The sequence below is a fragment of the Phoxinus phoxinus genome, assembly GCF_949152265.1.
Source record: "Phoxinus phoxinus genome assembly, chromosome: 12".
NCBI classification, from domain to species: domain Eukaryota; kingdom Metazoa; phylum Chordata; class Actinopteri; order Cypriniformes; family Leuciscidae; genus Phoxinus; species Phoxinus phoxinus.
In genome coordinates, this window is record NC_136887.1 from 11,714,116 (window position 1) to 11,735,513 (window position 21,398).

The 21,398-nt window shown below is 36.9% G+C and overlaps 1 long non-coding RNA gene across 1 annotated transcript in view; it reads left to right on the top strand.

Moving 5' to 3' along the window:
• Nucleotides 1-15,398: 15,398 nt before the first annotated feature.
• Nucleotides 15,399-21,398, top strand: part of LOC307008535 — a 176,943-nt gene continuing 170,943 nt past the window's right edge. Inside the window, exon 1 of the long non-coding RNA XR_013799847.1 lies at nucleotides 15,399-15,482. This is a non-coding gene — a long non-coding RNA (uncharacterized lncRNA). The remainder of the gene's footprint in view (nucleotides 15,483-21,398) is intronic.

Sequence of the window (21,398 nt, forward strand, 5' to 3'; positions counted from 1 at the left end):
TTAATTATTGTTTAAATATTACTATTTTTAAAAATGTTTGTCATAAATAAATATCTCACGAAAAAATAATGGGGTTTCTAATTCAAAATGACTTTCTGTTACAAAACAGGGCATTGCTATTTATAGATGTCCACTGAGGACACCAGGAGTCACATTAAATCGTGTTTATCAGACATTTTGGAAGACACAAACAAGTGAATGTGGAAAGAAATGACTATTTCTATGAAATATTAGATATTATTATGAAAATGTTGCCAATTAGTCCTCCCATTGTAACACTTCTCTTTCATTACATATTGCCCCAATAACACATTAATATGCAAATTGGATACAGTGCCTAGAATAAGTGAGCACACCCATGCTAAAGTTGATTAAAAAGAGGAATAAAAAATAATCTTTGGGAAATTGATCTTAATTTTTTTCCCAAAAAAAATGAGGAAACCTTTAAGGACACCAATTTTCTTTGTGGATGAATAATGTATCGTAAATAAATACATTGTCTTCCTAAAACTACAGGGTGCATAAGTCAGGACACCCCCATGTTAAATTTCCATAGAGGCAGGCAGATTTTTATTTTTAAAGGCCAGTTATTTCATGGATCCAGTATAGTATGCATCCTGATAAAGTTCCCTTGGCCTTTGGAATTAAAATAGCCACACATCATCACATACCCTTCACTATACCTCAAGATTGGCAACCGTGGAATATTTAGTTGGAAATTTCACGAATTATGAATGGTATTATAACAAAGTGGAAGCAATTGGGAACAACAGCAACTCCCAGAGCGGGGTCAGCGCATGCTGAGGCTCACAGTGCGCAGAAGTCGCCAACTTTCTGTAGTCAATAGCTACAGACCTCCAAACTTAATGTGGCCTTCAGATTAGCTCAAGAACAGTGTGTAGAGATGAGCGAGTTTGGTGTGGAGGAACTTGACTGGCCTGCACATAGTCCGATAGAACACCTATGGGATTAATTCAATTGGAGACTGTGAGCCAGGCCTTCTCGTCCAACATCAGTGCCGGACCTCACAAATGCGTTCTAGAAGAATGGTCACAAATTCCCATAAAAACACTCCTAAACCTTGTGGAAAGCCTTCCCAGAAGTGTTGAAGCTGTTATAGCAGCAAAGAGTGGGCCAACTCCGCATTAAACCCTACGGATTAAGAATGGGATGTCATTAAAGTTCATGTGCATGTAAAGGCAGACATCCCAAAACTTTTGCCAATATAGTGTATGTTAATGGATTTGTAGCATACTTAGTATGAAATAAGAAATGTATTAAAGGTATAGTTCGGCCAAAAATGATATTAAACCCATGATTTACCCACCCTCAAGCCGTTCGAGATGCATATGTCAATCATTTTTCAGACGAACACATTTTCAGTTATTTTAGAAAATGTCTTAGATCTTTCAGTGGTTATAATGTCAAGTTATGGGGTCCACCTCCTTCAAGTCCCAAAAATGTGCATGCATCCTTCACAAAAGTAATCCATCCGGGTGCAGGGGGATAAACGAAGGCCTTCTGAGGGTAATCCGTGCGGTTTTGTCGTAAAAATATACATATTTAAAACTTAATAAATTAAAATAACTGGCTTCCGGCAACGGTCGCCGCGCGCTCGCGGGAGATGGTTGCCGGCGTATGACGTAGGACGTAGCGTAGCAAGCTTACAAAATAATTCAAACAATATAATTAAATGATACTAAATGATCCCATGATGGGAACACCTAAAAGGTTCCAGTCCAGTCAAGTCATCTTCATTTATATAGCGCTTTTAACAATGTAGATTGTTTAAAAGCGGCTTTACTGTAATAAACGGATAATTTAAGGTAACAGAGATTGTTTTGGCTTTATAGCAGTTCTTGAATAAATATATTTTCCAGCCAAAGTTCGTTTTTATTAATTCACTTCCGTCGCTACGATCATTAGTTATTAAATTAGAGACCGCTAAGACGACACCGTTCTCTCTACACAGACTTTAAACGCGAACCTGTGAGAAACGCTGATGGCGCTCACGTGTGCATTAAGAATTAATTATATAGTTATGCGCATTTGAATATATGTGCGCAGGTTTGTAATTCCCTACAAACCAAGACTTAACAAAGTACTTTTCTGGCTTTTTTTTTATACATTTTTAAACAAAGTTTTATCACTTCGGGGTAGATACGTGAAACCAAAATTATCCCGACAACGCTTTATCTGTAGAGTGGTAAAGGGATCCTCCAATAGGAGAGGCTAGTTGGCACTTCTGCACTGCGTTGTCATCGGGTCCAGGCGAAGGTCCTTCGTCAGATCTGGATACGCCCTGGATCCGGCAGGCTGCGGGAAAACCTCGGGATAAACAAAGACACTAAAATTAGCGTAGATGCCATTCTTCTTATGATGTAACGAGTACATCAGGATTTATGGGAAGTGTTCCCAGCTCCGGCTGACCTAATCTACGCAGCCTAACATTGAATTATAGAAGTCTATAATGTTCTAAAGATAAAGTACCTGACAGAATCCTTTAAGGTTCTATTAATAACGTTTTATTAACAAAAAAAAACTATTCAAACTCCATAACCGACGCGGACAATCGCCAGATTTCAGTATGTCACTTCCCAGAAATTCCCAGACAACGGCGACTCATCATGTTCAATCTGCGAAAACGCGAGGCGAGAGACACCGACAGGCGCAACGCACTGATCCTACAAACCCCGACAAAGTGTCTAGTCGCAGTCTGTCAGTGCAGTGTGAACCGACCTAAAGAGTGAGATGCTCGTTAAAAACATTTGCTCTATATTTCTCTCCAGTCTTGATATGCACAGTCATACACTTTCCATCACTTCAGGGGATATTTATTTCAGGCCGTCCGCTAAAGTCTCCATGTAGGCCAACAGAGAAAGCCTGTTGACATCAGTCCATCCATGTTAATCAGCCCTTCTCCCCCAGAGCACAGCAGTCACAGATGATGGTTCCTGATTTCACGAGGATCGATAAGGACCCGGGTAGTGTTAGCAGGGGACACGTCCGTGTCTGAACGCTAGTCAGTGGGGTGCAGCTGACCACGGTCGCCCCGGAGGACACATTGGACCCGCCAGCCCCTCCGAAACTCGCTTTCCATTCCATCAGTCCTTCTGAAAATACACGAGACGAGCAAGACTGCCTTTTGTTCTTTCATATATCTCTCGCCCGCTTTCTCTCCCCATCATGGACACAGTCATTTGTCTATTTAGGGCCAGTCAAATAAAGACTAGACTGTCATTTTCCCTAAATGGTAAATCATGAGCTAATGTGTTTTCAATGCGAGACTGTTTTATTGCAGCCAGCCAAGCCAGTGAACGGTTGAGGGATGACATCAATTCCCATTCTGAAGTGATGCGATGGTTGGTGTTGGCTCTTTCATAAGATATATTTGGCATCGGCAGTCGTTTGTCTTGTAGCACATGCTCATTTCATACTTTGATGCACATATAGGACGTCTGTACATGTGTGGAAAATTAACTGAATTTTGAACACATTACTTCTTGTCTTGAGGCGAAAGTTGCAACACTCCTAAACTGCACTAAACTACATTTTCAGCAGCTTGAAAGTTGCTCGGTTCATAGAGTAGCTTCAAATTAGCTTTTTTTTCTTCTAACGAGCAGTAATATAGAATTGTAAAATGTGTTTATGTTGCTATTTTTGGTAATGTTAGGTAATGTTGTATTTTTGGCCCGTAGCAGCAGCACAAAACATGAAGGTGCACTGGATGTGGTAAATCACTTATATTTACACACAGGTCGGGGGCATAATTAAGTGGATTAATTAATCCATTAGTGTGTATTTTTTTTCTACAGTTAATCACATTAAATTGACATACAATTTACAGCCATAATGCCAATATTATTTTGAAGATGAAGCTTTACACTCAAAACAAAAGATAGATCTATCTATCTATCTATCTATCTATCTATCTATCTATCTATCTATCTATCTATCTATCTATCTATCTATTTATCTATCTATCTATCTATCTATCTATCTATCTATCTATCTATCTATCTATCTATCTATCTATCTATCTATCTATCTATCTATCTATCTATCTATCTGTATGTCTGTCATCTATCTATCTATCTATCTATCTATCTATCTATCTATCTATCTATCTATCTATCTATCTATCTGTCTGTCTTTCTGTCTGTCTGTCTGTATGTCTGTCTATCTATCTGTCTGTCTGTCTGTCATCTATCTGTCTGTCTGTCTGTCTGTCTGTCTGTCTGTCTGTCTGTATGTATGTCTGTCTGTCTATCTATCTATCTATCGTCTGTCTATCTATCTGTCTGTCTGTCTGTCTGTCTTTCTGTCTGTATGTATGTCTGTCTATCTATCTATCTATCTGTCTGTCTGTCTGTCTGTCATCTATCTATCTGTCTGTCTATCTATCTATCTATCTATCTATCTATGTATCTATCTATCTATCTATCTATCTATCTATCTATCTATCTATCTATCTATCTATCTATCTATCTATCTATCTATCTATCTGTCTGTCTGTCTGTATGTCTGTCTATCTATCTATCTATCTATCTATCTATCTATCTATCTATCTATCTATCTATCTATCTATCTATCTATCTATCTATCTATCTATCTGTCTGTCTGTCTGTCTGTCTGTCTATCTGTCTGTCATCTGTCTGTCTGTCCGTCCGTCCGTCCGTCCGTCCGTCCGTCCGTCCGTCCGTCCGTCTATATCTATAATGTACTGTAGCTTTTTCATTACCTCAAACCTTCTCTGACACTGCTCAGTAACATGGCACACAGGTGAAGTGTACTAGGTGATAGACCACAACAAAACCCACCCATTCTGTGAAACTGATCAGCATTGCCAGAAATCCATACATCTGCATGTATATGATACAGCCGGAGCTGTGAAAGTGCAGCATTGTGGATTGATGCCATTTGTCAGGTAAAGAGAATCATTCATCCAACTGCTGCCTTTGAAGCGAGACAGCTAGGAAGAAGGATTAGATGTATCCCTGTTTACTGCAAAACGCACTTACTTCATGCTACCTTACAGCCACCTTGAACTCATAGCTGCATAACAAATGGCCAAGCCACTGAGTGAATGTGAAGAGGATTTAAGGATTGGATATGACTATTTACTGAAGGGCAACCGGGGAACATTGTGAAAAGTTCAAGGTGATGTTGCTAGTTCAAGTGTCGAATTATGACAGATGGGGTGTGATTCTAATATTAAACCGCATTGGATGTCTTCCATCAGCTTTTATCTTTATTGGAAAATGTACAATGAGAAATGTATCTAGGAAGTTTGATTATTGTACACACAGTAGCCTATATACACTACCATTATAAAGTTTGGGTTTGGCAATATTTGTTTATGCTTTTGAAAGCATCTTCACCAAGCATTTGATATATATATATGTGTGTATATATGTTTATATATGTTTAACTGTAATTTATTCCTGTGATGTCAAAGCTGTATTTTTCAGTCTGCAGTGTCACATGATCCTTCATAAATCATATTGTAAAATACTATTACAATATATATGTTTAACTGTAATTTATTCCTGTGATGTCAAAGCTGTATTTTTCAGTCTGCAGTGTCACATGATCCTTCATAAATCATTCAGATATGCTGATTTGATTTGCTGCTCACGAAACTTTTCTTATTATCATCAATGTTGAAAACAATTTTTTTTTGTGTGGAAACCGTGATACACATTTTTTTCAGGATTCTTTGATGAATAGAACTCAAGAAACTTTTTATTCATAAACCTCTTTCTTTAGTGAGACACACTAAACGCATAAATGAATATGTAAAACAAAATATGTGGTAGGCTACTTTTAGATCATTACAGGATCGTTTTCCATAATATTGTCAAAGTGATGCAATTTAATGCAAATTATTACACCTCAGGTGCACATACACAGTCAATGACCAAAAAGTTTAGCAGATTTTTGGCATAATTCCCAGATATTTACAACAATAAACACTGTTGAAATGAACCTCTAACATCTTGTATGAGGATATCGGTAATTGACATTTAATGTTTCTTTTGAATGATTGAACATCACCAACTGATCTCCCTAACATTATGAATCAGTGCTACAAGGTACATTTGCAGATTTGCAACATCTGTCACAGTCAAGTTGAAAGAAACTCTCAATAATGCGCTTTGACACGTCATGACGTCAAGTTGTGGTACTGATGTGTTTGACGCACGTATGGCTTGTCAGGATCGCACTACCCACCATCATCTGTCTCCCACCATCCTTATCAATAAAAGTGGCAGAAAAGCCCAAATTAAATTATCTGATTTTGCTCTCTGTGGAAATTGGCAAAAGTAATAGCCCCCTTCCTTCCTCCCTTTTTTTTTCCAGAAGTCAGGTTCCTTTCTGAACTAACACGAGATATACTGATAGAGGACACTCTCTCTGGTCGTGCAAATGTCATCACATGCCCATCATTGTTTTCCAAGCGGCTTCGTCCACCTGAACCTACAGTGACATTTGGCTGCGGCTCAGATCGCCCTGCTGTCTTCTGCCAGGCTTATCGGCATGCTACGCTCGCTGCAACCAATTATGGTGACACAAGTGACTTTCACGACCTAGTGCGCCCAGCATGTTGAACACTAAATTTAAATTATTCACCCAGTAAGAGCTTGATTGACTCGTCTTTGGCCGTATGCCTTGCAGAGTAACGTTCCTCCCACCGCTCTTGCTTTCAGAGTGGGATTAGCTTTTCAGATGTGTCTGTTAGCTGTTGTCACCCACTTGTTGATTTTGTTGTGCCGATTCACTTGCTCTTTAAGTGGGGCTAATGCATATCAGCTTGGGAACCCAGCTGGAAATTGGCCAAACTTCGGCCCTCTCGTGGGATTCACTGTGACATTAACCGCTAATTAGATTCTGTCCTGGCAATTACAGCCAACTTTTAGCCTAACTGAAGTATATATCTTTTCTATGGACCAAATAGATTGAGCTGCAAAAATGTAGATGATCTGCTCTGCTGGTCTAAAAATAACTGTACCTATGCTGGTGCAAAATGTGCTTTAAAAAACTATATTATTCGATTATGCTGGCAGTGATAAAGTGGTCGCATGCTAGAATGTGGTTTAAAATCAGTAGAATGCGGTTGTGTTGATCCAGGGGACTTCAAATTATAATTTATGAATTTAGCCGATGCTATGACTTTGATATTTGTAAAGCCCTGTTCTGTTGTCCAAGCTATACAGAAACACAACTTTTCACTCAACTTTTCAACTTTGTAATTAAACTGTTGTGTTAGTGCAAGAGTTTGAGAAATAACTGCAGTTGTAGAGAAAAGCAAACCAAACCCAAGTACTGTATATAGCATAATTCAAGGAAAGACGTGGAAAATATGTCATTTTGGTGATCAAAGATGAATTTTAAGGGATACAATTATTGACAGGTGGAATTTAAGTGATAAGTTAGTGAGTCAATAATTAGACTAAATTGAAAGCTCTATCTTTTCAAAAGTTTGGGGTCAGTAAGAATTAATGTTTTGGTTAATTATGCTCACCATGGCTTTATTTATTTAATTGAATATACAGTACAATCTGAATTATTGTGGAATAATATTACAAATTAAAATTACTATACTATTTTAATATGTAATGTATTCCTGTGATTGAACGCTGACCTTCAGAAATCATTCTAATATGCTGATTTTCTTTTACTCAAGAAACATTTCTTATTATCAATGTTGAAAACAGTTGTGCTTAAAAAGTTTTTTGGAAACATTTTATGAACAAAAAAAGCAGCATTTATTTGAACTAGAAATATTTTGCACACAGGAGGAAGAGTCAGTGTTTTTCCACTCAATGTTAATGGCTTCAAACAGTTCACGAGTAGTTGGAAAATATCTCCCAGTTCATTTGGTTTTTATGTGAGACCACATTTAGGGTTCAAATCTGGACTCTGCAGTACCAAAACATGAGCCTAATGGACTTGTACTCAAGCCACTTCTTGGTTGTCTCTGCAATTTGGACAGGAGCATCGTCTTGTTAAAAAATAACATCTGATTATTCCTCTTTAGATAACCACTTTGTTTTTTTGGGAAGCCATTTTGCAATATTCTCCTGTACTTCACAGTAAAGTAGCTCACAAATACCAGCAGCTAAAAAGGCTCCCCACACAATGACACTCTTCCTCCGTGCTTCACTGTGGTAGAGATGCATTTATTATTATATTTCTCACCAGAATTTCAAAGACACCACCCTGGAGCATCAATCCATCACTCCACACACAGCTTCCCATATTCTGCCTTTATAATTCTGTCTTTGACGTTTTTTTCTGAGTCAACAATGGCTTTTAAGTAGTGCATTTTCTTAAAATTGGCTAATTCTGAGCAATAATTTGTGGTTTAGACAATTAAAAGCTTAGTATTTAGTCTTTTTTTCTGTATAAATCTCACTAACCCCAAAAAGTTGTGTATACGCACTGCTCTTCACGATGATGACTCTTGAGCACAATACACAATACCTACCAAAAACTTGAGGTGTTTTGTTAGAATACGCTTTTTTTTTCTTTTTTTTTTGATGGTCCACTTTAGATATTCTACTAGTAACTTTGCAACTAAATGTCTAAACTAACTGTAATTAGAGTATTAGTAGAGTGTCTGCCTAATATCTGCAAACACTTTATTCTGATGGTCCCCAACAGACAAATAGAATTACTGACTGTAACTTTTGCAAGTGCAATCTTATTCTACTAAACCAAACCCTAAGACCTAACCCTAACCTAGAAGTCTACTGACCGTCTACTACAGTTTACTAATACTCTAATGAGAGTTACTGTAGTTTACATGTTGTTGCAAAGTTTTAGTTGTACATTATTGCAGTTATATTAAATAAGTTCATGACATTTACTTAATTTAATTTATTATTTACAGACTTATTGAATTTATCTGCAATAAAATATTCTATGTTAAGTCTGGTGCACATGTGCACATGCCCGTATGTGTGATTGCACAAGCGTCTCTCGGCATCTTGTTGTTGGATTTCTGAAAAGAAGACTACAGTGAAAACAAGCATCTTTTATTCATCTGGCTGATGAAGTGAAAAATCAGTTCTGAATTTATATTTTTCCATCAGAAAATCCAACAATTTATTATTTTATAAAAAGTCAGTTTTATTCTGATAGAAAAATGCATCAACCATGCAGCGCTTTCCACTCGGCATGTTTCATCAGTCAGCATATGCATTTTAGTAATATGGAAAAGATCAACTTTGACATTTTGTGTTCCACAGAAAAGTACGGATCTGGAGGTGTAAATTATAAAATAAAATAAAATAAAAAGACAGAATCAGGTATGACTCAACTATAAACCAAACAGATATGAAACCTTTTGTTTTGTTTTGTTTTTACCTACAACTGCATTTTCAAAGATACAATCTTTATCCAAAAATCATATGTGCATTACACCTCCGCATGGATATGTAAAAGATTGGCAAAAACTGGTTAATTAAAAAAACATGACCTGACCCTATTGTTTTGTAATACATCTCCACTCAGGCTTATTCGTGTCTGTCATTATGTAATCTTGGCGAGTCTAGTCCCACGTTCAGGCTTGAGTGATGAGACAACCTGGGCAAATAAGAACTGTCTGACCTGAATATGTTCAGCAGGAGTCTGGCAGACTCTGAAAACAGCCTGATTCATGCCCGCAGCTGACAGAGCATACAGCTGCACAGGTGGAGCGAGCTGGGTCATACAGCTCTGTTTATTTTAGGAGCTCCAACCCAAACAAAATGATCGCCAGCTGCATACAATTTGAGACAAATGTACTTAGATTGTAAAAAACAGGCAGTGTGTAAAGGCCAAATGCAGGCCTTTCTGGCAGTTAGCATACATTACTCATGCTGATCCTGAATGAAGGTACACATTTGGCTTGGATCGTGATGTTAAAGAATATTACAAAGAGAAGGGAAATGTATATTACAAACAGCAAAAAAAACAAAAACATAATATAATATAACAAACATAGACTTATTTTAGTAATAAAACTAAATTCTTCCTTGTGAATCAAGATGTTTGAACCTGTTTACCAAAAAGATTCACTCATAATTGTTCACTGATTCATTTAGTAACAGAATTCAAGAATTGCACACATACTGTAGACGACATAAAGGAACTTAGAACGGAATAGCAGAGAGCTTTTTTTTACAGGAGGAAGAGTCAGTGTTGTTCTACTCAATGTTAATGGCTCTAAACAGTTCACGAGGTGAAAAATATATACCGGTTCGTTTAAGTTTAATGTGAGACCAAAAAAAAAAAAAAAACACTCAAGGGTTAAAATATGGACTCTGACCGATCCCAACACATGAGCCTAATAACATCTGATCATTCCCCTTTAGATAACAACTTTTCATTTGTAGGAAGCAAGCCATTTTGCAATATTCTCCTGTACTTCACAGTAAAGTAGCTCACAAATACCAGCAGCTAAAAAGACTCCCCACACAATGACACTCTTCCTCCGTGCTTCACTGTGGTAGAGACACATTTATTATTGTATTTCTCACCAGAATTTTCAAAGACACCACCTTGGAGCATCAATTCATCACTCCACACACAGCTTCCCATATTCTGCCAAAAACTTAATTCTGTCTTTGACGTTTTACTGAGACAACAATGGCTTTTTAAGTAGTGCATTTTCTTAAAAGTAACCCTTTAGTTTACAGCATTCTAACATTAGGTGATCAGTGAGGCAGCATAAAGGCTGCTAACTAAAATGTCAAATACAGTAAGGAAGTTTGTTGGTAAGGGAAGGAGGCGGGAACCTGGCGAACGTTAGACGAAACTTTTAATGACACAATAAACAAACAACAAAACGAAAGTAAACTGGCAGCCCCTAACCGACGACTGCCACATAAATTAAAACTAAACAACAACATAAATGTTCCAGGCCTGGTCCTCTCTTATCCTTCACTTTCATCCCTTTTTATGGGAATCGAGATCATTAGCACTCGCTCCACCTCGCCCCTGTGTTCATTCATTAAAGAAACAATTATTGTTATACTATGAAAGGGATTGTATGTCCAGAGACACATTCTTTGTGGTAACTGTGTGATGTGCTGTGGTGTGTTTTGCCTTTTTTTTCCCCCTCTTCTCTTCTTTGGCTCCTCCCACTCATTCTCTCTGGCAGTTATATGATTGTCATTATAATCAATTATAACCAGCTGCGCCTGCTTACCAACCAGGAGTGGAGCTGCATAAAATCAGAGGAGAGACTCAGGGGCTGTTTACACAACACTCTTTTCAACTAAAAACGTAAGACTTTTTATGTGTTTTGGTCGTTCGTGGCTTTTTGGGTGCCTGAAAACGCAAAGTTTTAAAACGGTCTCCGTGGAAACAACAAAAATGCAAACCTCTCAAGAGGCTGACTTCATGCACATGTCCATCACGTGTTCAATCTATAGTGATTCATCTCCATCTAATGGCCTGGCAGCTGAATACAGCGGTTTACACGTTTTTCACGGACACGTGTGAATGGGGATTGTTTTGACAATGGTGTCTTCAGTATGCGGAAAACTCAAAGGAAAAACTTCTCTGTTTTAAGCATATCGTTGTCATGTAAACGCATCCTAAGGCAATGTTCAGACTGCCAGCAAAAATCAGATTTTTTGTATATCAGGTTTTAGATATTTTGTTAAAGTCTGGACAGCAAAAAAAAAACGTGATTATAATAAATTGTTTTCCAAATCTGATTCAAACCTCATGGAAGTACTTTGAAATGTGATTCCAAAAAGGTTATTACAGATGTGTCTGATCGCTCTGGCTGCTCAAATCGGATTTCAAACTGTGTTTCGCGTCACCCTTAAAGGGATAGTTCACCCAAAAATGAAAATGACATTACATACAATCGGAGTTATATTAAAAAATGTCCTGGCTCTTCCAAGCTGTATAATGGCAGTGAATGGCCATTTATGTTTTGGAGTCCATGAAAGTGCAACCCTCCATGATAAAAGTGCTGCACTCGGCCCCGGGGGGATAATAAAGGCCTTATGAAGCGATGTGTTTGTGTAAGAAAAATATCCATATTTAAAACTTTATCGACAAAAATAACTAGCCTCTGGTAGATGGCCGGACATTTTTTAATAAAACTCTGATGGTATTTGTCTGAAAGAAGAATGCCATATACACCTATGGCTTAAGGGTGAGTAAATCATGGGTTAATTCAAATTTTTGGGTGAACTACCCCTTTAATACGACACGCAACAATAATGACAAAACTGGTGACGGAAATGCCGGAAGTATTCATATGGTGTTCAAATGGCGTGTGTCCAAATATTTTGCCATTTTGTTGTGCGATGGAGAAGGTCTGCACCGCGACTTGACGGTGCTTGTTTGGATAGCAAGATGATGCAACTTTTTTTTTATTCTGAAAGCCTCAACACAGTTGGGTACGACCTTGTTGTGGTTACCTATGCAGATCGGTTGTTTATGTCTGGACACACAAATCCTGCCCAAGCTCATTGCTAAATTGTACCTGTGGCAAAATTTTTGCAAAACGCAAAATACGTTGCGTCGTGCACGCTTTGCAACAGTTTAAAAAGTGAAATGTCCAGTAAGTGGAGCTAAAAGCGTGTTTAGTACTTTCGGGAACAGATGAACGTGAATATGGCAACGGTTTGTTTCACACGATCAATGATCAATGTATATGTGTGAATAAAGGCTTACATAAAATCCATTCATCATATTAAAAGATTGTGTCTCTTCAGAAAAAATAACTTGATTAATTTGGATTTATTTACAATATCGTGATGAACTTTGTGAATCGTGAAAATGTTGGTTGTGTGGACTTTCAATAGGGAGACAGAAATCACTCTGGTGTCATTCAAAACATCTTTGAGTTTCGAAGATACAAAAGTCCTATGGATTTGAAACAACGTGAGGTTGAGTATATTATGACATATGCGTCATATTTCATTTGTTCGTTGGCCGGAGGAGAACTGGTTTTCACAACCAGTATTTAGTCTTATTTATAAACCTCACAATTGACATCAATACAGCGCTTATTGGCGGATGGCTTAAGGTCCATTCACGACTATGAAGGCAAAGGCAACAGACAGGGAAAAATCCATTTCATACTGTTAAGAGCTCTTCAAAATATTTGTCACTGGCAAAACATCTATGATAATATAATAAATATCTGCAATTTGTTGGTGTAGTTACGGAGGTAGGGGCTAACTGGACCATGCTAAACAGCCAAACCCTGACACCAGTGCCACTCTAATTCCTACAGACTCAAAACAGTGAGTCATTCAGGGAGATTTGCATATTTTTGAGTAGATCCAACTAATAATGTCAAATGGGCCAAACTGAGAAAACAGTGATGGATAGTTTAACTTAATGCACAGAATTGAACAATAATGATTCAGTGTGTTTAGATAAAAAAAAAAAAATCTAAACAGTACTAACACTTTGTCTAAAGACATTTATCGTTAAACGTTTTATACTAAACACTACACAACAGTACAATGTTACAATGATTCCTTAGGCATAAGCACAGATAAAGATTGCCTATTACATTGCATCAGATATCTTGACCTTTACATTCATAATGAGAGTGTGCATCATCTCACTGACGCAGGAAAGCCCGGAACATCCTGTTACTGCAAAACTTGGTGCCGACTTGTTAGAAAATGTGGGTTTGGGGTGAAATAGTACTCATCCCCTTAGTGTTGTGTGTGTGAAAAGTGCACGGAAAAGCTACTAAAAAGTTAGAGCTTGAAATGGACATTTTTATGGACATTTTGTATTTCTCAGACAGTTATAAAGTTGTCTTTATAAAAGGAGTTCTGTAGTATGTGGTTTTATATTCGTCATGAAATAGAAGTTGTGATTCCTATTGTGACGTATTCTGAGTAAAACGGCTTCTCGCACTAGGAAAAAATGTACGGTGGGACTTAATTTTGTCCATGGGGAATTGGTTGGATGGTTGTGGTTTGCTATTGGTGGATCTCATGTGAGTGACAGAATGTCCCGCCCTCACGGCAGTAAACAGGTCATCAGAGAAGAGATGATATGTCACTCTAAGGCTATGTTTACACGGAAACGATCTGAAGAGAAAACGCAAAAGTGGCGTTGCGTTATCACTTTTTATTCTGCGCTTAGACGAGCGTTATTGGGGGGGAAATCTGCGTGCATATGGTGACGCAAAAGTGTGTGAAATTTGATGTAGTATGCACTCCAGGCGGCTAGGTGGCAATGTGAAGCACTGAAAGTGAAAGAGATGCTAACACAGTTTTTCATGTTAAATACGGTAAAGCTGCTGCTTTAACCCTCGGTGCTCTTCGCGTGTCGCTCAAAAATTAAAGATTTTTTTTTTTTTTTGGTCAATTAAATTAATGCTATATTTTAGTTTGATAATGTTTAGTTATTTTCCTGTACTGGTGCATGCCTGTGACGTAAACGCGTACGCGATGCCTTCACTGTCTAGCAGACTTTTGCGTCAAAACTAAAGGAAAGTGTTCAAATAATATTATGTACGTCTCCCTCATACCTCTATACCATCAGGGGACGTAACATACCCTTTAGACGGGAACGCGATGGTGGAGCGTTTTTAAGATTTCCACTCTGGAGGGTGGTTTCACTTTTTTGCGTTTTTAAGCCCCAAAAACGACGTCTCCGTGTACACGAAAGGCACATCCGATAAAATATTTTTACGTTTTCACCCGCGAGCGTTCTCGTGTAAACAGGGCCTAAGAGGGAGGGGGAAGTCATTTTGATTAAAGATTATGAGAGCACATGAAAAAAAAAAAATATTAGGGCTTTCAAGCTATTCATTTTTTTTATCCAATTAATTACACAATGTTAATCACATATAACATTTGGCTTAAAATTCAGCCCATAAAAAGAAAAAAAATTATCAAATAGCAAAGAAAAGCATCAGATAAACATTGCAAAAAGTAGCTTTAGAAAGAAATTATGTATTTGACTCAACATAGAATTTATTACACAAACGTTTAGGATTCAATGGCCAAGAGAGTTAGTAAATTATCTGAAAGAACTTTCATTTTTGGGTAACTATAGCCTACCTTTAATGTTTTTAAAGATGGAAATATAAAATTATTTTTATAAAATAAATGATAGCCTACTCTAAATAAGAAACTAAATCTGCCGTAAAGATTTAGAGGTGGCGGTAAATGTCTTAATGAGTGAGTCATTGAGTCATTCATTAATTCGATTCGTTCAAACTCATTCAGGAATGACTCTCTTTATGAATGTGCCATTGAATCATTGGTTCACCCTATTGATTCGCTCAAAACGGGGAATCATTCGGAAATTAGACTTGTGTATTGCTCGGAGACTAACACAAGTTCTGACGAAAGATAGGCTATAATATGAGACAACTCATTCAGAGGCATTTTTTCCCTGATATCTTGAATTTTAGAGCCATTCTAACTGCATCCTAGGCTCCTTCACGCAGTGAGTTGTCCTACTTCATGCTGTCTCCAATCAACTGTATGAAAAAGGTAAGATGGTCTATCTACGTTATGTCTGGGGTGTATATGGAAGCTTGTTTCCTCCACGAAATACAAAATAAAACAGGTAATTGCTACTTTTATCTCACAATTCTGTCTCTTTGATTCAAATACTTTAGCTAAAATAATGTGTAAGTTAATAGTAGTACTTGTTCAAAACATTAGCACATTTTCTGTTTATTTCGATAAATAAAATAATTATATATATATATTAGACCAAATTAGCGCAGAATCAACTTTGCATTGCTGTCCATGTTTGCATCAAGGATAAGCCAAATTTTTGTGTCATCTAGTGGTTTAAAAGAAAATAAAGTCAAATGCGCATTTTAAAAAAAAAATCAGAATTTTGAGATTAAAAGTCGCAATTGTCTTTTAAATTATTTTATTACGTGCCGGAAACAAGCTTCCATAGAACTCTGAGCGTTTCAGTTTGGTTTTCATTGTAAGAGTTGTTCTTTTTTACTTTCACAACCGGTAGATTTAACAGTATATATAAGGAAGAACACAGGAGGGTCTCAGCATGCGGCTCTCTGTTGCTTTGCTGTTAAGAGTTTTAGTGAGGTGTTGATTTGCCTTTTCTGGTATGTGGTTTATTAGTTAGCAAATGCAAGATCCGAGATGTTTAGAGTCATGTCTTGATTATTATGAGAATTTAAGAGTGGACAATCATGTTTAAGATGGAGCGGAAATCAATGATCAGGACTCCGACCTATCCCAGCTAACAGGGTACATTCTTAATCATCTTTATCTTTAATAATTTTCTCAAAAATGTTAGTACAAAAACATTATTTAGGCGGTACATTGTTCATGAAAGCTTTTTGTTTCTGAGACATTTTAGTTGGACATTCGTATATATATATTTTTTTACATGTTACTACTTGTTTCTATGGAAGCTTGTTTCCTCCACAGATAAAAAAAAAAATTTAATTGCGACTATTATCTCACAATTTTGACTTTTTTTCTCAAAACTCAGATAAAATGTCATATTTCTCTATGTAAAATTATGTGGCTGAATCTATTCAGAGTGTTTAAAGAAGAAATTCCTTCAGAAGTGATTCCTTCAGAGTGAACACGAGTGAATCTGACTGCAGTAGATGTGAAAGATATGAATAAAAATGATGTTATATCTTCTTCTTCTTCTTCTTCTTATTCTTCTTCTTCTTTTCGATTAATGGCAGATTGCAACCATGACTATAAGGTGCATACCGCCACCTACTGTACAGGAGTATGTAACATGAGCTATATTGTGACTATATCATAAAAAAAAAAACTACAAAAAAAAAAAACTAAATCCTACTATATAACCCTATATTTTTTAAATATTGTACCACTGCTTCCTGAGTATCATTAACCCCGTCTCCTATTGTTCCTATCAAACCTTCAATATTCCATTCTCTTCCTGCCTGTCTTATTTTTAAATTTAGACTCCTTCTCTCCTCCCTATATTTCCTACAGTGTACATGTTCAACATCTTCTTTTTGATGTTATATCAGCCAGCGCACATACCTGTATTTAGTTCCTGTTTTCGGTCGAAGTCCAAAGTAGTCGATTGTCGAGTTCACGCGCATAGGTTTAGTTACCTATGATCACGCGCGTGAACTCGACAATCGACTACTTTGGACTTCGACCGAATTTACTAAAAATTTAGTAAATGTTAAAATTGACCGGAGTTCTTCTTTAAAGTTTGTATAACAGAAAGGAAAAAAATAAAGTAACTAATATTTTCACAACTTAAACCATTAGTAAAATGTTCTTGGAACATTAGTATTATGGTAGCTGGAATGACATTGTCTGGTGATGTGAATAGTGGTTTTAATGTCATTTTCAATCACATTTTTGAAGGAAAGCACTACACAAAAGTAGCATCATTAAAAAAAATAGCTTAAGTGTTTGGCACTTTGTAAAAACACGTTGTCAGGCATCAGTGAAACATGTAGGCCCATCACAACTGGGTGGTTTTAAAATCCTTATTTGCAATAAATCCTGAGTCAGCCAAAGTAGCCTATACTTCGCTTGTCTATATTGTGCAGCATGATTTTTTGTGTCTGCACAGATTTGTGCAAATGATTGAACACTTAAACAAAAGAGTCAGCAATGTAGTGGGCATGTCCATCAGTCAATGGGATTTACTTTGAAAGACGTGAGCACTCGTCTGTGTGATGTGGAACACGGACAATGAAGTATACATGTGGCCGGTTGCATAAACTGACTAGACAATAGTCTTACAAGTTAGTCATCTATTATGTATTGGTTGATTGATTGAGGCAACAAGCAGAATAATAAAAAAAAAAATCTGATTTAATATTTTGTCTGTCTGTATAAGATTTTAGGTCTTTCCATAACACCCGAAGTATGCTGACCTGCTGAACTTTCAAATTAGGTCTGCTTGCATGTGCAGGCTCTAATAAGAGCCTGCCATTTTTGCACCATCGCCTCATTCTGTCTTCCTTAGAGTAAATGGTAATGCGTATGCCAGATCCATCACACTACCAGTGTGAACTTGGGGAGAACTGTCTTAAAAATCACCTTGAGACCAACTGGATAAAAGTAATTGCAAAAATGGCGAAGTTAAATGCTTAAAATGTCTAGCATGACAGGTCTTGCTGAGTTGGTTTGATATTTTATCTTTTGTAACGAAGCATACATTTTAATTGTGCTGTAAGTATCAAAATAATATTAGGCCTCTTTATTTTCCGTGTATTATTTTATGTTGTATATCTCACAAAAAATATATATATAATGAAAATAGAAAGTACGAAAAGGAAGAGTTCACTTAAAAATGTAAATTCTGTCATCATTTTCTCACCCTCAAGTTGTTTCAAACCTGTATGCATTTCTTTCTTCTGCTGAACACAAAGGATTATATTTTGAAGAATGTCGGTAACCAAACAGTTGATGTACTCGATTGACTTCCATTGTTTTTTTTTCTCCTAATATGGAAGTCAATGGAGTACATCAACTTTCTGGTTACCGACATTCTTCAAAATATATTCATTTTTATAGAAGAAAGAACTTCATGCAGGTTTGAAACAACTTGAGGGTGAGTAAATGATGACAGGATTTTAATTTTTAAGTGAACTGTTCCTTTAACAGTTTATGGTGGAGGTGTTTTCTGTTGGTTTGGTATACGACACGTGACACGATGCGGTGCTCTGGTGATATCGTTGATGTCATAAATGAAAATCGATGGTAATGGAGGCAAGACCAATGTCAACAACCTCCTGGCAGCTGTAGAATATGTTTTGATATGTTTGTATGTCTCAGTAATTAGACTTGAGAACTGACTTCAAACAAAACGCATCACATCGCCTCAGGAGGCACAAACACTGCATCTGTCTATGCTTAACTGTGTGGAAATAAAACGAAAACTAGCAAAGAGGGAAAAAATAGCAGGGTACTGCCTTTTTCCTCTTGTCTTTAACCATGTGATCTAACAAAACCTCAACCCAGGCTCATTGGGAAAATAAAAACCATGCATGTGGTGGCATGTCTGCAAAATAATACGTTGCTTCTTGCACGTTTCACAACACTTTCAAAGTGAAATGTCCAGTGAGTGATGCCAAAAGCATGTACTGAAGCAACCATGTCATTTTAGCTTGCTTATACAAGTCTTTGAACTCTTTTATTGAGTGTTGTGTCTTATGGGACTCATATCCAAGCACTTCACTTCACATCGCAACCGTAGTTTTGTACCATGTGAGCTACCGAGCAAGTTTACTTGAGTGTAATGGAGGCAAGCTACTGTAGTAAGAGCTGTGCAGGTAAACCTCACTCCCCTGGCCTCAAGAAGTGTACTAGCGACTGACGTATAAGCTTGCGTTTAACTTCCATGCTGGATTTGCTGGTTCAAATCCAGCTCTGAACAAAATAAAATTCTTACTAGGAGTGTAACAATACGCATTCGTATTGAACCGTTTGTTACAAGGCTTTCGGTTCGGTACGCATTACAAACCGAACAGTTCGGTGCGACCAAAATTTTGTTAGCAGTCGCGCTGGTGTGACCACCACAATGTTGGCCAATATCAAATGGCAAACGTAATGAAAGCAGAACGAAACTTTCCAGATGTAGGAAACACTTAACAAATATTTATATTTTTTAAAATCATTTTTATAAAAAAAATTAAATCAAGGAAATTTCTCTGCCGTTTTTTTATTTTTGCTGTATCGAAAACGTATGCGACACCACTGTGTCGTATCGAACCGAACCGTGAATTTTGTGAATTGTTACACCCCTAATACTTACTGACCAAAGTTAAAGAGCCCAACCCCAAGTCTATGAAATTCAAGTTCCTCCTCTGGTGTAAGACTGAAATTCTGCCAATTTTATCATCTTCCAGGTGGAATTCTGTATTAAATCACGTAGAAATGTAATAGCACACTTTTCCTCAATAAGCTAGGCCTACATAATTTGAGAGCTCATTCTTGTCTGTAGCACAAATGATACGGGATGGGTTGCCCACAAAATTGTTCTGCTCCGGGTTAGAAGCCTGTTCAAATGCCTGACCCTAAATATGAGCAAGCCGCACTAATTACATAATAGCACAAGCACACTGAGACCTCTCTCAGGAATTAAATGAGTCGTGTCCAATATTTACTCATATTTGCCCTCAATAGAATCATCCAAGTCTGTTTGGTGTCAGTTTATGTCATTCAGAATTTGACTGGATATTGAAGAATGGATACAGTCTGCAGTGCAAAACAAAGCCCCCGCAGTCCCATATTACAGGAAGTAAACAATTTACTGTTCATATAGGCTTCTTCCCTTCAGCTCTTTCAAAGAGCAATTTTAGGATAACCGTAACGTCTCCTTTATTATGAAAGAGTGACATAGCCTATAGTTCATTGTGATTGCTTGTATAATAAGACTGAAGACCGTTTTTTTGTTTTGTTTTCTAGAATACTGTTCAGTTATAGCTTCAGTTAAATGAGCAGACTCCCATTAAAGAACTGCTGTCCCCTAATAGTCCCTCATTCAGATTGCAGTGCGCAGATAAAACAGATGTTGCTGAGGCTTCGATGTTTGCAGAAACAGCTTCTTTTTCAGGAAACCTTTGAAATTGTGGAGTTGTTTAAAGAGCTGCAAGGAAAAGCTTTTTTATTTGAGCTTCATTTTATGACAGTGACCATTTACAAACAAATGGGATTTTGCTTTCTTCTCCAGTTTCAGTTTTAAAAAGTCAGTTTATTTTGAAGTTCCTAAAAAATCTACCCTTTGTGTTCATGTTGGCTTCGAATGGTTTTGAATAACTTTTGTCTTGAAAAAAAAGTTTATATTTTAATGTAATGTACACATCTTAATAATTATTGTCAAAAAGGTTTTTAATATATTTTCTAATCCAAAAAGGAGTTTTTAACGTAAATTATTACTCTCCTTAAAAATGCCTCCATTGTATTTTTAATTTTTTTTTCTTCTAGTAACATAAACACGTCACAATATTCCTCATTTAAATAATTCTCGCACAAGGTATATATGAATATAAAGGTGTGAGACCTGGTTAAGTTGCATTAGTAGTGTTTTGAAACTCTGGGTTATGTTAAGGGGCATGAGTCATGGCATTTCCCAAACACACTTGACATGGTTGAATGTCACAACACACTGGTCCAGCTGACCAATCAGATCACAGATCACTTCATAGAGTCAGGAACTAAACGGTGTTACTGACAGACTGGGAATATTGGTGCTACAACAATGGAAAATATTTTTTTTTACATTCAAACATGAAAACCTATAGACCCCAAAAACAAAATAAAGACTGTTTAAAAGGGCATAATATGACATAATTTAAGCATTTTTTACATTTAATATTAATGTTATATGTAAATGTTTTAGCATATGCAATTACATTTATAATTGGTATTCTGACAAACTGAATACCATGTGTGCTTTCACAACTGAACACGCTATTT